Genomic DNA, 16507 nt, shown 5'->3' on the forward strand with positions numbered 1-16507 from the left:
GCAGCTGGATAGATAGTAGATAGATAGTAGATAGCTAGATAGGATAGATAGATGAGTATCTGCCTTCCCTTTCCATTTTTTTTTGGAGGGGGGATCTGGCCAAATGAACGCATTAATCCCCCCCTGTAGTAATAATTTTTGGGATGTTCTTATGGCACAGACCCCGTCTTGCTCCACCCAAACCGACCCCCCCCGTCCCTCTCCAAACAGCCACACACCCTTCCCCCCTTGGGGGATTTTGATGACACGATTTCTCTCTCTCTCCCCCCCCCCCACCTTTGACTTTCAGGCCGGGCTGGGGGCGGGATCCCCGTCCACCGCTCCCTTCACCCCGGTTGCTCCCTGGCACCCCGACGTTGCCTCACCCCCCCCACAACCCGCCCCCGCCCCCCCCCCCCCCCCCCCCCCCTTCCCCCCCCCCCCTGCCTTCTTTCCTCGCCTCTCTTCTCCCTTCTCCGCCGCGCCGCGGCGCGCGCGCGCGGCGCGCGGAGAGCTCCCCTCCCGTCGGCGCGAGCACGCTACCCTAGCGCGCGCCCGCTGCACTCGCGCGCCGACCCCCCGAGCGGATCCGCCCTCCCCGTGGCGCCATGGGCTACGTCGCGCGCCGTGCTCCCCCTGCTCGTCGCGCGCTTCCCCGACGCATACCCGCTCGCCGATACGTCCGCCCGCTCGCCGCGGTACGCCCCGCGCGATCGTCCCGCCGCGCGCGAGCCCGCCCCACCGCGACGCCCCGGCCCCCGCGCGCCCGCCCTCGAGGCGCCCGTTTTCGCGTGAGCCGCTCGCGCGCCCGGACGCGGTGCCGAGCGCCCGACAGAGCGACCCCGAGAGAAGCGACGTCGACGAGAGAGCTCGGTCGTTGAGACGACGCGACGAGGGCGCGTGTAAGCGAGAACAGGGGGTTAAAAAGACACTATATTGCCGTTAGAGATAAAGAGAGGGACACGAAGAGATAACAGTAAAGACAGAAGGAGAAAGAGAGAGAGAGAGGAAGAGAAGCAGAGAGCAAGAAGTAGAAAGAGAGATTACAGTGGTTAGAGGCAGACAGGATGGAGAGGTAGAAAGAGAGAGAGGTAGAAGGAGAAAAAAGAGAGAGAAAGTTGATGGATCGAGGCGAGAACGAGAGACGGAGGCATCCCAAATCCCAATGCCAACTCTGGGCCCCGTCCTCCACAAAATCCCCCCAAATTCCCCCCATTCCTCTCTCTATCTCTCTCTTCCCCCCAAAAAAACCCTCTCTTTTCCTTGTAGGCGAGAGAGAGAGAGAGAGAGAGAGCGAGAGGAGGAAAAGGCCACTGCGCCTACTTGTCTCCTATGGCTGCCCCTTCTTCAATATGATTATTGTTATCATGGTGCCCGTTTTCCCCCGCTGCTCACCTCCTGAGGCGACAGCAGGTCGGAGGAGGAGAAGGAGGGGCAGAGAAGAGAGCGTCCTCATGGACGAGGCTAGTGGGCGTCCTTCCTATCTCTATCTCCTCCTCCTCCTCCTCCATTGGCGCCTCAGGCGGCATCCCTCTCCCTCCTCCTCCTCTCCTCCTTCTCCCCTCAGCCGCCGCCATTTTGTTTCTGAGGCGGGGAAGGGCCCAAAGGGAGGCCTGCTGCCTCAATCTGCGCCGCCATTAGGCTCAGGCCAAGGCAAGGGGGGCCCCTCAGCCAGGTCTCCTTCTCTCTTTCTCCAGAGACAACCCACACGTCCCCAAATAATAATAATAATAATAATGGGTAATGTAATAATGAGTAAATAAAGGGGGAAAAGGGGGGGGGAAGGCCAGGGTCCCAGTCACCTCAAAGGAGGACAGGCACCCACAAAAATGTAGGCCCCTGACCCAATAAAAGCAAATATATACATACATAAATAATAAATATATGTATAAATGTATATGTATGTTGTATATGTAATATGTATAATGTAATAAAGTTACTGTATGTTATTAAATTATAATCTAACATTTTAATACAGTTGTCCCTCCTATTCTCTAGGTTTAGGGGAACAAGGCCCCCATTGTGAATATGGAAAAACCGCAAATAGCAAAAACGCTGTTTTTCCCGAGGGACACCTCTCTAGGAAACTCTAGGTCCTCCATGCAACTCTATGGTCAATGTCCGACCAGACCACAGCATGAACTGCGCTGGAGGAGCTACAAAGGCCTAGTGGGTGTCCTCTCTGGAAATAGGTCTCCAATGCAACTCTATGGTCAATGTCCGACAGACACAGCCTAGAACTGCGCTGGAGGAGCTAAAAGGCCTAGTGGAGTGTCCTCTCTAGGAAACTAGGTCTCCAATGCAACTCTCTGGTCATGTCGGACACGACACAGCATAGAACTGCGCTGGAGGAGCTACAAAGGCCTAGTGGAGTGTTCCTCTCTAGGAAACTCTAGGTCCTCCAATGCAACTCTGTGTGTCCATGTCTGACAGACACTGAGCATAGAATGGCACTGGAGTAGTACAACGCTAGTATGTATTCTCTCTAGGAATCTCTAGGTCCTCCAGTGCACATACACTGACCATAGAATGGCACTGCGAGTAGCTACAAATTTCTTTCAGGGCAACTTTTAGTTAAAGTTGACCCACAGAGTTGCACTGGAGAACCTCCAGAGAGACATATTTAATGTTCATATTAATGAATTTGCATATTCACACATTCAAGCCGCAAATAAGGGGGATGCCTTTATATCATTTATTTATCATTAAATAATATTATATATACTATATATGTATATGTATATGTCTATGTAAATTTATATATAAATAATGTCATTAATATATCTATAATATATATATATATATTATATAATGATATAGTATAATGTATATTATTATAAATATAATATATACATATAATATATTTATTATATTTTATATAACATAATATATCATTGATAGAATATATATATTATATTATATTATTGTATATCTAAAAATATATAATATAATATTAGAAATTCTATATTATATATAAAAATATACAATTATTTTTATATAAATAATTAATATTATTTACTATATTATAACTCTATATATATATTAAATATTCTATATTAAATTAATATAGTATAATAATATTTATATTATTTTATATGCTTTGTAGCCTGCTGCATCCACACCCAGTTTGTTGCCGCTTTGACTGCCAAGGCTCAACCTGCTGAGATTCTGGGAGTTGTAGTTTGTGGGGCACTAGACTTTGTTTTTGTTTTTTTCCTCCCCCCCATCTCTTATGTAATTAATATTATTTCTCTTTTTTTAAATAATAATACTATCATAATCATCTCATATATTGACCAGTATCTAAATATCTAGTTCATTTTTGAGGAGTGCTTTTGCATCCTAAAAGTGACCGTAAACTTTATACCAGCGCTTAGGGCTATTGAGGGCCCTCATCACCTCAAAGGAAGACAAGGCCTGCAAAAATTTAGGCCATGACCAAATAAAGCCACACTATATAAATATAAATCCCTGCTGCTTCCATGTGTTTTGCCATCTTCCTGTCAGATAGGAACCTAGGGCCGCATTCCCACTTACAAATAACGTCGCTTTGCAAACCGAATCAATGGATCGTTCAGCAGTGGAGTCGTGGTTCGCATTTGCCCCAATCGCATTTTCTGCTGCCAAAGTAAAATAAAATAACCCCACTTATGGTTCCATGGATGGATAATTTATTATTCATATATTGGATTCACCCAGGCTGACATTACTACATAAAAATGTATACGGTGGGCCTTGCGAGGTTTGTTCCAGCTTCCAGGTCCATCCATGGATACCAAAACCTGTGGATGTCTCAAGTCCCACCTAAATACACATAGTACAATGATGGCCCCTATATTAAATGACCAAAATCAAGCATTGCTTTGGAGTGTGTGTGTTGTGTGTGTGTGTGTGTGTAACACACCACAGGCAATATTTCAAGCCATGGATAAAACCACCTCTGAGTATTCCTTGCCTAAGAAACCTTATGAAATTAAGGGGGGTTGCCAAAGTCAACAGGTGATATGAAAGGACATATACAGTGAAATGTAACAGATATTTGCATTAATCCGTATCTTGGCCGGTCTGAACATGACACTCTGTCCCAAATTTAACTGTCTGTCTTTGCAATCATAATGTTTTTATGCAGATTTCAGTTATTAATTCTGAAGACTGCTCTTCTTTTACCTCCAGGATGTCACTTACAATATTATAATACACTTAACAATACTTTAGTCCCACCAAACGCTTCTTATTTCAAACAGCAAGTCATGGCATCCTTTCTGTTGGCTCTCTTTAATGCCTGGTGTCTCGCATTTTAAAGGCTATGCAACGAAAATTGTACTTCTGGCACGGTGCGCTCCTATTCAACAAAGCAAGCCCGATGCCAAAAGAGGTTTCGTTTCGGTCCATTAGGAGATGTAACATTGATCCCGTTGCGCTTACAAGAATGGCGTTCGACGGGGATTGATACAAAAGTTAGAAGAGGAAGAGAAATGGCACGCTGAATTGCAGTGATGATGATGATGATGTTTTGCTCTCCTTTGCTTCCCAAACAGGTTTTTAGAAGGGAAAGGAGCTTTCTGAAAAGGATGGGTTGGTCCTTTTTTATTGCTAAAACCCCCTTAGATAGAAGATGGGTAAGATGTGCCTGCAAGCATGAAAAACCATGCTAAGATCGCCCCCCTCTTCCCTGCATCCACACAGACGGTATGTACCCACGTTAGAGAAATTCAGAGTTATTTGAAGAAGAATAAATAATTAACTAAAGCCATACTCCGGAGGAAAAGCATTGAGGAACGTTTCTAGAACAAACAGGGTGTTTACAGTTCACTTTTTCGCCGTATTGAGCACAAAGTAGCTCACAACCCAATTAAAAATAGATCCAGCAAAAAACACAAGGTGTTATAATACAGGGAAAAACCCATAAAGAAAACAGAATTAAAAAACAATAACACACATGGAAATGCTCACCTCCATAAAACATCTTCTGCATCAATCAGTCAGTTGCAAAACAAAAGCCAAAACCCACCCAAACGTGAATAAAAAGCCTGGCCTCCATTCGAAATGAGTTTTCATAAGCAGTCGCCACAAGCCCTCCTAGAAGAATATGTCTGAAACCAAAACATTAATGCCGCAGAGATCGTCGTACAAGAGATGTCAATAGGAGTCAATGGTACGTGGCCTAAATGCTCTCAAAGCACCAGATCATGTCTGATCTTGGAAACTAAGCAAGCTCAGACCTGGTTAGTACTTGGAGGGAGACCATCAAGGAATCTCAGGTGTGTTCAGAGGAAGCGAGTTGGCAAAACCACCTCTGAGGATTCCTTGCCTGAGGAAAACTCTGTGGATGTGTATTGGCCAGCATAAGTCGGAGAGCAAATTGAAGGCACATGCGCACATTAGGACAGAGAATCTCTTCTTTTAACTTTCTTTATTGAATTATCATGAAATACAATAAAATTGACCTAAGCATACAGTCAAGCTTCTTTTCCTGTCTTCTTTGAACCCTTGTTGTATCTTCCTTTTAATCTTCTAGCGGTGGAGGCGACTTTGTAGTGGAGAAAAAATCCCTTAACTGTGAATAGTATTTGACTTTGCTATTTTATGAGGAGAAAAAAAGAGAAGAAAGATATATTGTATTCCATTTCAAACTATCATTCCAATATTTTTGTTTGTATAATTAAGTTTATATTGTTCTTCTTTCTAATTTTGTCCTCCTCTTCGAATCTCATTGTTTTAATACAATCTTAAAACACCGATCCTCGCGCCTCTGCCTTATCTATTATTATGATACCAAAATCAATCATAGCAAATAACTTTATAAGTCTCTTTTTAACATAAATCAAACATTTCCAGGGCTTAGTTTATGTTTAAGCCCCACTTCTTTTCCCAAAAAGGACAGATAAATCTTAACTGAGTTCAATATGAGTAAATCTGGATCCAGTGTTTTGTGCCTGGGTTTTATGAGTCCCATATTGAGGAAATCTAAATACAGAAGCGGTTGCTAGGATCAAACTTGATCAGAATGGGGATTATAATCAAGAATCAGAAGACAACGAGGAATGGGAAAAGTGGCAACTAAAATCTTAGAATAAAGATGCATAATAAGTAGATTTCTCCAAACCATTGTATTCCCCATCGCTATGTATGGATGCGAAAGCTGGATGGTGAAGAAGGCAGAGAGAAGGAAAAATCAACTCATTTGAGAGTGCTGAGACTATGATGGATGGCAAAAAAGACAAAGAGATGAATTCTTGAGCAGCTAAAGCTCAAGCCAAGCGATCAGACTTTGGCCACATCATGAGAGACAAACTTTCTGGAAAAGACAATCACTGTTAGGAAAGGTTGACAGTTGAAAAGGAGAGGAAGACGCGCATCAGAATGGATAGCTCATCCGAGAGAAAGCCGGCATGGATTTGACAGGAACTAAGCACAGTATTGGAGAATAGGACGATTGGACTGGTTCCTCCATAGGGCCGCCATGAATCAAGCTGTCTCAAAGGCAATGACAACAACAGTATTCCTAAAGTAACTTTTCCGAAGTTCTCTAGGATTGTGTGTGTTATTTGCTCTTTGGAGGACTGCAACGTTTCTAAATGTCTGCAGGAATATGTAAAATAATACGAAAACCTGGACTTTGGCCGTTTGGGCTCTGCTTGGCTACTTTTAAATGAAAACCAGAGACACTGGTGAGCCATCAACAACCACACAGTTACTTCAGTTTCATGAATCCCAGTCACTGTAAGCATATTTCAACGGAGGAGTGGCAAGGACACCTCTGAGTATCTTTGCCTAAGAAACTCTATGAACTTCATGAGGTTTGCTATAAGTCACTGGTCCTTAAGGGCCAACACTCTTCTCTCAGTCTCAGAGGAAGGCAATGGCAAACCTCCTCTGGACAAATCATGTCAAGAACCCCATTTGCATTAGGTTCACCATAAGCCAGAAATGACTTGAACGACACACAATAACAAACAAAAGAATTGATGTTTCGAAGTGCAACAGACGGATCAAATCTTTCCCAACTTCTGTTTTTGAGGTTGCATTTCCTCAGGTGCCAGATTTGTTGATAGAAATACAATTTTAAAAAATGCTGATCCAAAAAACAAACAAACCCAACAACGATTATATCTGCATATCTCCATTGCCACCATATTCATTCAGCGATTCTCTTCTCTTTCTTCATTAATACAAACATATGTTCCCTCTAATTAGTCTCACTAATATCTAGCATGAAGCATATTAAGATCATTTAAAACTTGATAATTCCAGCAACAAAAAACCAGCTGCCGAGGAGCCCACCACGTCACCGCTGCCTTTGATGATCCAGATTCTGCAAAGCCTCGCATGAAGCCTCTCTAGGGCCAAGGCCCAGATTGATTTAGGGAAAAACATCTATTTCCCTCCCACTGCAGCCGCTCTTCAGGGGAGGCAAAGGGGCTGGGAAACACATAACACTTGGGCTGCATACAAAGTGATCACCCGCATCCAGAAACTCTGAAGCTGCAAGGATGTTGTGGATTACCTGTCTGCAGCTGTTCCTTCCCAGAAAGAGGAATGGTTTGGTGCCTCCTTGTCACTAACCTCGGCCACGTTCAACCAGGCAACCCCCTTCAGAGGTACTCAGACTACCGATCTCTGGCAACTCCATCACCTCCGAGCATCTTCTTGTGCTGAACAGCTCTTTACTCTCTATTCCTAATGTTGCGCTGGAATCTCTTTTCCTGGAGCTGCATCCCTTGCCTCCATTGTGTCCTATTCTCTGGAGCAGCCAACACAAGCTTGCTCCCTCCTCCATAGGACATTCCTTGATCTCATATCAGCTCTAAAACGTCTCTTCCTCCAGGCTAAAACCTACCACCTCCAGCCTTCTTCTCATAGGCTTTCTGGTTTCAGACCATTTGGTTGACATCTGGGAATTAGATGAAAAAACATTATTAGTTTTTGTATTGGTGTGCATGTGTGATGCCACAGTTATTCAGTGGGTGATTGCCAACCCTAGTGATGCACTGTTTTCTCCATCTCCATTCCATCCATCTCATTTACTGGTGAGTGCCATATTGTTTATGGCCGCTCCACTCTGGATTTTAGTATGACATGCTGAACCTATTTTGAGGCCAGCGTTCTGGACATGCATCGCCTTTACATCAGTTTAAATCAATGGCTAATTCACCATCCCTCTTGCATGGAGCTCTCCGCGGCCACTGCATCTGTCCTCTCCCAAACACCCACCTCATCGATATTTGCACTTTTACGTGAGGGATTTCTATTACGAATCAATGAGAGCAAGGGCCCAGTTTTGCCTGGGGCTACTACATTGCTGCTGCAGAGTACTTTTAGTTAAACGTTATCCTTCTGGCTCTTATGAAAGCGTGTGTCCACTTAGCTGCCCTGTCTCTTCGGATTCACAGCCGCCTTGCGTCTTTGGCTGAATAATCGTGTTAAGAAACGTCTTGGCGCTCCTGTTTCCATGCTGTCGTTGGCCCCGTTGAGAACACAATATAAACAGCTTGCTAAACACAAAACTTGTGGCCCAGGGAGGAACGCATTTTGGAGAAACAGAAGATATGAATGCGAAACGGGGGATATTCTTAAGAGAGTAGAAAGGCTTTCACCTGTTCATTCTTGCCTGGAGACGCAGCACTCTGGGATGCATACAGGACTGTAGAATTTTAACCGGAACCAATATTTCTTGCGCTTGTTTTTCTGTCATTCTTGTCATATCTCTTTCATGTCTGAGTCTCAATTTTACTCCAAGAATTTGACCCACAAATGTGTCGACTTATCTTGGGTCAGCAGTGCTTTTTCCCCATATGAATTAACATGAGGAGAGTCTTGCATTTAGGGGGGAATTGCCGGAAACCAGTCAGAACCCCAGTATGGGTGCGAAATCAGCTGTTATACCAAGAGGGAAAGCTAAAATTCGACTTCTTTCCTTCCTGATTGTTTTGATAACGGAAAGCATGACACACTTTCTTGTAGGTCAGCGAAGTCAGGGGGAGGAACCGGGGAAGGCTTGCACGCGTTGCGCCGCTTTGTGACTGTTACCGACGCCATTCACACGCCCTGCGCCATGTTCAGATCCCCCTCACTGTTTTGTTGCCTAGTTTTGTGTTGCGTCTCCATGGATACCCGGGTTGCTTGCAACCGGGAGAACGTATTGATGATCAACGCACGGAGGAGTGAGCAACGGGGCCTTTCCAGAGGAGTGGCTTTTGCAGGCCTCCCTTGTAGGGTCCGTATGGTTGCAATACAACATAGTAACAGTCCCAAGCTATGGTTTTTCTCTATTGCTGAGCATCACATCAGTCGGACCTCTTATCTCCACCAGCTTCTGTATCCAAGATTTCACCATCCACAGTTGAGATTTATGTGTTTGTGTGTGTGGTTGTGTGTGTTGTTTTTTTTTATCTATATATATATATTCCAAAAAGAAACCTTTAATTTTTCCATTTTTTGTAAGGATTCATTCTTACTGTGTCTATTGTATATAATGGGATCTTGATCATCCACAGTATTTTTATCCATTGGGAGGTCTTGAATCAAACCCTAGCGGATACCCTTTATAATTAATTAATCTTTTTTTATTCTTTTTTTTATAATATATAATTAATATACCCTTGTATGTAATGGGACTTGCGCATCATGGATTTGGTATTCCCACTGGGACCCAATGGCCATAGTAAAATGGTGTCCCTTGTTTTATATATTTTATTATTATATACTATAGAGAGAGAGCTATAGAGAGAGCAATTGCAAACAATGGAGCCATTCTAATCTGTGCCATTTTCTCTGCGTGATCTTCCTTGCAGCTAATTTATATTACAATCCTTCTGCAGCATTGGGCCACCACTTTCGTCCTTCGCCCCTTGCAATTTTTTCTTCATTGGTTCGATTAGGATTCTTTTTTCGGGGAAGATTACCGCCATTTCTCGCTCCAACTGCTATTTTGGGTCATTTTTGCCAGGGTCTTGCTCTGGACCCTGCTTGCTTCTTGCTTTTATTAATTTTGAAGAATTCACAAAAAGGTGGGTTTTCGTAGTTCCACCGAGATTTGAACTCGATCGCTGATTCCTAGTCCGAGTTGCTAACATTTACCCATGAACCACCTCTGAGTAAGTGCCCTTCGCAGCTTCCCTTCAATTAGGATTTGCTGCTGGCGCGGATCTCTTCTTTCCTTTTCTCTCCCCTTCTATCTCGCTTACCCTCCTTCCTCTTCTCAGAGCTAGTTTTTTTATTATTATTATCTATCTATCTTCTCAATTTGCTTCTTCCTCTTCTTTTCCATTTCATAGTGTGCTGATTTTAATTGCTTGGATCAGGACATTAAGGTCAATTTTAGGGCTTTCCCCCTCTGCTTGCAAAGAAAGGAAACATTCAATGTTGCTAACGCGGCAGGAGAAAGACCCGTGTCTGTGCTTCCACCACGCTGCGCCGTGGTTTACTCTACTACTTCTTTTTGTTATTTAGGGCATTTCCCCCGCCCCGGCTTCAGCCCCAAAGTCTCAGAGCGGCTGCTCCTCATGCTTCTTTACTGGACGGAACTTAGGGGCTTCTTATTATCATGTTCCTTCTTTTATTTGCGGGATTAAATACTCCAGAATTAAACAAAGTCTGGATGGGTCCTTTCGGCCTCTTTGCACACGGTTTGCGGTCTAATAACCAGCCTGAGACCCTTTCACTGCCTGGGCCTCAAGTGCCAAGGGATCCTGGGATTGTAGTTCATTGTGGCCCAGAGCTCTCTAGGAAAGAAAGGCTCACTGTCTCACAAAACTACATTTCCCAGGATTCCTCCGTTGACCCAGGCGCCTAAAGCGCTCTTCAACAGCGATTTTTCCTTCAGTGTGTTTCGGACCGTTGCCACATAGCTTTGGGCATATTCCGGCTGTTCCACACTGCAGAATACCCGTTTGATAGTACTTTTCACTGCCCTGACTCAATGCTATGGGAATCCTGGGAACTGCTGTTTCGTGAGAATTAGCTTCTTGTTTATTGGGGAAGAGCTAAAACAAAGGATTAGCACTTGCCAATAGGGAACCATGCTTGCCTCAGAGATCATTTGGTATTCTTTGCCCATAGTGAACATTGGGGTTCTCTATGGCAAGTATCCCCCTGATTCCCTGCGACTGATTTAAAAATATTACACAGAGAAAGACCATTTTGAAAGTGTGTACTGAGATGCGAGGATCAGGATAAAAAAAGTGGGCTGAAAAACCCCCCACTCTGTACATGCTCAGAGACCACTCCAGAGTCCACGTACTCCATCCCAATCTTTCTTCGGGTACGGCTCCTTTAAGAGGGAGGCCCTCTTTCGCCCGCCACCACGATCCGCCATAGTAGCCATCAAGAGCTACGCCGAGTGTATATCACTTCCGGTTCCCACTATGGCAGCCGCCTAAGCGGGGAAATATAATGTTCGGTTGGTGAACCGAAGTGACTACACTCGTTAAGTCCTTGCGCTTGCTGTTTCTTTCGAAGTCTATAACGCCGAATCCAACAACTGAAGCCGCTCTCTAGCCTCCTTTGCCTCCTCTATGTCTCATTCCCCCTTGCTTTTCCCTCATCGAGCCACTTCGGCCACGACAGAAGTTTGGCGATACCACATCGTCCCACGGAAGTCTGCAAATACAGCAGTGAAGCCGTGGTTGGGCGAAACGTGCCCTCTGAGACAATTGGCGGCGGAGGGGCAACCGGAATTGAGGTTGTAACCCGGAAGTACTGCTAGCTTGGGATGAGGCGAGTGAAAAAAGCGAGGAGCGGGTGATGCCGGTCAGTGGCGGATTTGGGCGAAGGCGTGCCCGCTGTCTTGTTGTGTCGCCATCCGCCATGGGAGTCTCCCGCGACGACAGTACGACTACCTCTTCAAGTGTCCCCGAAGCCCCTCGAGGCAGCCCTTTCCGCCCTAAGGCTCACGCCCCAGGCGTCTGCTGCGACGAAGGGCTTTCCTGGCCTCAAATGTTCCTTCTGGTGCTATTCTGCCTTTTCAGGTGTGGTTACCTTCTTCTCCTGCCGTCAGCGAGGCGGTGTGTCGCGGGTGCCTGGGCCAGAGCCACTCTCTCTCAGCTAAGAAATTCACGGCAGGCCTCTCTAGTGGACAGACCTTTCGCCCAGGAAGCCCTGCTGTAGCTGCCTCAGGGCCCCCAAAGCTGGAGCGACGCGAAGGTCCACGTCACGCAGCCTCCAGGAACGTGGCCGCCCCCTTCGCCCCCTGTCGCTCTCCTCCGTGGCAGGGAGGCTTCAGCCTCCAGGACTACACTTCCAGAATCCCTGGCCATCCGGTTCGGGCGGTGCAAGCGCTCCTCCATCTGGGTCCACGCTGCTTGAGACGGCTTTGCTGCCTTGGTCTCAGTTGCTAGGGATCCCTGGGCTCCATTGGGTGAGTCATTGGGCCTTCCTCTGCCCGAACGAGAGCTCTGGGCCACAAAGAACTACAATTCCCAGAATCCTTAGCATTGAGCCAGGGCAGTGAAAGCGGCTCAAAGTGGATGTCTCTTTGCGTACATGTTTGGTTTGGCTAAGTATTGGAGCATGCCATGCCGCCCAAGTCCTCTGAAGAGGGCATGGCCAAATGGGGGCAAATGTGTTGTAGATATATTATCTCTATCTATCTATATCTCTATCTATATATATCATTATACAACATACCTGGATTGCTTTAAGGCATGAGAGAGGTTTATTTTACTTGTGCTAACATGCTTGATATTTATGTAAGGCGCCTCGTTCTTTATTGAAAGCAGGATAGAAACAATTATTATTGTTATCTTGTCATATTTGAAACCCTCCCATCTGTTTTAGCAGCTGCCGTTGTGTTTGCCATCCGAGCTGTAAGTTTGCATCAATGGACCACGGGGATATACGTTCAACCAATGCTATGACCATGAAGGATATACCTCAATTCAACTCGATCCCAGAATTCCTAAATTGGAAGGGATCCCAAGTGGCTGCCTGATCAACCCTTTCTGTCACGGAAGAACAAAAATCCCCACCCGCATACTTTTCTGGACAACAGATTGTTGTACGCTTTTGAAGCTCCACACGCTTCTTCTTTTCTTTTCTTCTTCTTCTTCTTATCAGAGAAATGTTAAAACCAATAAGGGAAAACCAACACATTGGCCATCTTATTCAGATGGCTGCCTGTTGCTTCAGTCCTGGCTCTGACTAACATCTGACTGCCCTCTCCCTTGGTTCTTCTTTTCCTGTTTGGTTTTGTAATCTTGTCCCGTCCTCCTTCTCATTCATGCCGTGAAGGGACACAATCCAGCATCCCCAACTGAGGCCATCCATCTCTGCTTTAAGGTCCAGAGATGACCCTCATCCACCTTCAGAGGGATGGTAAGGATAGTTAGATAGATAGAGTTGGAAGATACCCCAAGGGCCATTAGTCCAGTCTCCTTCTGCCATTCGCCAGACGCCATCCAAGGGAAGGATGCCTTCAAACGAACACTCCGAGAAAGGGAAGAATTCCTTTGTGCAAGAATCTGGAGTTGGAAGAGACCCCCAAGGGCCCTGCTCCAGCCAAGCCCCTCTGCCATGCAGGCCTCACAAACCAAAGCATCCCCTGTGGACAGATAGCCACCCGGCCTCTGTTTCAGACCTCCAAAGACGTGTGTGAGTTTCCTCTGCCGCACCGTTCTACAGTCAATGCACCCAGAGCAGCTACCGACAGCGCAAGAAGACGTGATTAAGGGGCAACGGCTGGCAGCCTCATGGCACCCGACTTAAATGCTGTAGCTCCAGTTGCTCCACCTGAGCTGCATTGAAGCAGAACGGGCTTATCCCTGCGTCCTTCCAAGACTCTGGCAGCTCCGGCCTGGTCCTGCAAATGACACTGTGGCTTATTTTCAGGGTATGTCTTGTTTTTATTCAGTATAAATCCTGCTACGGCTTAACTTTATGGGTCTGTCTTATTGTCGGGGAAACAGGTAGCTAAAGATTTCCCCTACTTTGGATCAAACATGATTGAACGGAGGCTGCCAGGCCAAGAAGTCCACTGGTTAGGATTGGGAAAGGCCAGCCATGAGCAACTCTGAATGGAAATTGCCATGGGAGGAATGCTGTTTTCAATCGTTGTAAAATGTGGCACCTTGTCCCACAACACCTTCACTGTTCCAGACTCTTGGATAGTGTCTGAGTTATTTCCGCAGCCCCAAATCCTTGTCACTAGCCCTGTGAAAACACTATAATTTTTTTTTTTTTTTTTTTTTTTTTTTTTATCGGTAAAATGCAATAGGATGCAGACTTTTAAAAATCCTACCTCTTGAGGCTGCCAAAGCCTCGCTGCGGCGAAAGTCCGGAATAAACTCTCTAGAGTATGGCATCATAGTCCAAAAAACCCCACAAAAAAACATTACATCTGGTCCAAAACACACTGTAGAAATAATTGTCTTGAGTCTGCTTTAACTGCCCTGCTCAACGCTCAGGGAATTCTGGGAACTGTAGTTTGTAGGATCATTAGTTCAGAGAGCTCTGGTGCACAATAAACTACAGTTCCCAGGATTCGCCTTGCACCTTAGCCCGTCCAGTTTTTCAACTCGTCCTCAATCTGGTTCATTTCCTCCCGTGTGTTTTGGCCCTATGTCCTGAGACAGGTGTAAATGTTACAGGAACACTGATTAAGAAATGGATTTGGGCGTAAGAAACAGCCAAAGGTATGACTGTAGACTTTGTCAGAGTGTGAGCAAACTGCTTCGTGTGTAGCATCCCTTTCCTCCTTCCCAGCCCCTCCAGAGAAGCCATCGTTTTGTTGTGGTATCAGCGGCCAGGACGTTTTGATGCCTTCCCTGAATATCTGCACCGTCTCAGGGCTCCCAAATAAATCTGCCATCCAGGCGCCTTGGTTTCTGCCACGTCTGCTGCTTCCATTATTTTGGTGCCCGCTTTTGCACGGCGGGCGATGGGCATCCTGTATATTTTATTATTTACTCCAATGCCAGGCAGCTTCGCTGTATTGGAATGCGTCTGTCTAGGGCAACTATCTATCGAACCAAACACTGTGACCCCCCCCCTGCTTGTGGGTTGCCCTCTTTTACTTGATCCTGGGGGGGGAATTCTTTAGGATGAAAGATTTACATGCTTTAAATGTACTTCCTTTTGACAATTGGAGTCTTTCAGAGTTTCAGTTTAGGGAAAGTCCTCCTCGGAGTCACACACCTGACTTTGGGGTTCTTCGCCTTGTGTTTTTCTCAGACATTTGCTCCCCTCGTTCTTTTTATTTCCTCTCTTTTTTGACAAAAGGGGGAAGGGGTATTAAAGAACAAGGAGAGAGGAAAGGGATTTCATGGATCAACCTCAGCTTCCAGCTGTCTTTTGTTGAAGTTGCCGGCTGCCTGGCGTTGTAGGCTTTTGTGGTTTGTAAAACACCTTCCTCTGGGCAGAGCAGGTTAAAAAACCCGACCAATGTCAGTCTGGAAATGCTTCTCTCCCTTTTGGGCGTGATTCCTTCTTATCGCTCAAAGGAATGTAAGCCGTATCCTTGGAGCCCAAAGGTGGAATAGGCCTTTCATGGCAGTGGCGGAGTAACTACTTTCTGGAGATGGAGTTATTATTATTATTATTATTATTATTATTATTAATGCCAGCTCATCACTGACACATACAGTAAAACAACTATGATTGTAGGCTAAAAGCCAACCTGTTTTAGAAAAAAAATTAATAATTTCTCAGGCATGCACTCTATTAACAAATACAATTTTCACAACAATTCTAATTTGTACATTGTGATTGGTCAAATTAATAAACTTTGGCTAAGAGCCTACATGGGACACATAGCTACGCTCCCTCTCCTGATCCTACCTTCTAAAAGCCACTACATAAGCCAGGCATCTGTACTGAGCAAAGATCAGCAGTGTTGCCAAGATTGGCGGTGAAGGATTACGCATCCAGCCTTCTCCCACCGGTAAACCATGGTATGATGACCAGAAAAAGAGATCCCTATGGTTGCAACTTCTTGTCACATTGTGGCTTGCTGGTAATTCAGAGCCCTGCTTGCCAGTGCTGCACAAAGCCTCCATTTGATATGGTTGCTTGGCTTTTATGGTAAGATTTGGGGCATATGTGGTTCTGGCAATGGCAATGTGGCCATGCAAATATGAAATAGTTATAAAGTCATAAGTCTACACTTTAACTAACTAACTAAAAAAAACCAAGGAGTTGCCAATTATTTATTCTAAATTTAGAAGAACTGTTATAAAACTATACAAGCAAGATCTGTTTTGGTGAGCATTACCCTTTCTAAAAGCTTCTAACATTGTGACATAAATGTAGTATTGATCTGTTTAGATTATCAACCTAAGAATAAACTGATATAAACAATTTATCACAAAATAAATACTGATTGCTTCTCTGTCACTGACCCTGTATCTAGTAGAGAAGCCTAAACGAAATAAAAAAGAAGGAATAAGAAAAAAATAATCACAATCAACAAGCAGCTGGGATTCAGAGGCAATTCAGGCAAGAACTACATCCTTTGCATTTTAATGATATTTTTGTGTAGCTTGCAAAAAGTTTCATAGCCTGCTTACATTTTTTAAACAGTAACAGATTTAAA

The 16507-nt window shown here is 45.0% G+C and overlaps 1 protein-coding gene across 3 annotated transcripts in view; it reads right to left on the reverse strand.

Annotated features, from left to right (window-relative positions):
* The window catches only part of DENND4A (DENN domain containing 4A), a 45274-nt gene extending 43821 nt beyond the window's left edge, over positions 1-1453 (reverse strand). Inside the window, exon 1 of one of the 3 annotated variants that reach the window (XM_042474935.1) lies at positions 1375-1453. The gene's annotated coding sequence lies outside the window, so the exon portion shown is untranslated. The remainder of the gene's footprint in view (positions 1-1374) is intronic. The other 2 variants (XM_042474941.1, XM_042474936.1) reach the window with 2 other exon arrangements.
* Between the last annotated feature and the right edge of the window lie 15054 nt (positions 1454-16507).

This window comes from Sceloporus undulatus, chromosome 6 (assembly GCF_019175285.1).
Source record: "Sceloporus undulatus isolate JIND9_A2432 ecotype Alabama chromosome 6, SceUnd_v1.1, whole genome shotgun sequence".
Taxonomy (NCBI): Eukaryota; Metazoa; Chordata; class Lepidosauria; order Squamata; family Phrynosomatidae; genus Sceloporus; species Sceloporus undulatus.